Consider the following 899-nt stretch of genomic DNA (forward strand, 5'->3'; position numbering starts at 1 on the left):
CCCCCCCCCCCCCCCCCCAGAACTACATCTCCTAGGTGCCCTTTCTCTACACACAGTGTGCGGGCAGGCTCTTGGGAGTCGAAGCAGCACCATGATTTGCTGGGAGAGACGTCAATGTATGCACATGGGGAGGGGCACAGAAGGGTTGGGGGTTAGGTGGAGTTCTGTAGCCCAGCAGGTAGAGCCGACGACGCTGGTTGGGATTTGAGTGCAGCAGACGCACCGTGTTGTAATCCCAAACAGGAAGTTAGGAGCACGCAGAGTTTTGTGCATCACTGAATATACTGAATATGATTTTGTTTTCCCTCCATACACTTTAATTACTCATTTTAGGACACCATAGCATTGTGCTAAACATGCAGGATTATTTTTTTACCATGCGCTAAATGTGTTGCATTGCCATTCACGTCATGCATGCGCTACTTTTTAATCACCTCGCAGCAGCACAATGCATGATATTGCGGTCCCGCAAGTTGCACTGTGTTGCAACACATGCCCGCTGAATGAATGAGTTATTCGCAACTCTCTTAGCATGTGGTACCAGAGGATCTGCCCCCTGTTCCAGGACACATGGGAGTGCTGGTTCAGACATCCCACCAAGGGGGTACGTTGGTGTGCCATTCAGAATGAAGGGCCATGCACCAGCAACCCTAGCATGCGGTACCGTGCACCACACACACAGATGCCACATGTTTAGTACCTTCATATTCCCCTAAATCCCTTGTTGATTTGCCTCATAGGCCAGGACACATGGGGTTGCTGCTTCAGAGCACATGAGGGTGCCATTCAATAAGAATAGCAACAGAACAGCACACCTAGTCTAGTGTGCGGTGCCGTGCACCCAGAGGCGTGACTAGGAAACTCAGGGACCCGGTGCAAGGAGCCATGAAGCCCCCCCC

Source organism: Nanorana parkeri, unplaced genomic scaffold, assembly GCF_000935625.1.
Source record: "Nanorana parkeri isolate BGI_ZX_2015 unplaced genomic scaffold, ASM93562v1 scaffold1760, whole genome shotgun sequence".
Taxonomy (NCBI): domain Eukaryota; kingdom Metazoa; phylum Chordata; class Amphibia; order Anura; family Dicroglossidae; genus Nanorana; species Nanorana parkeri.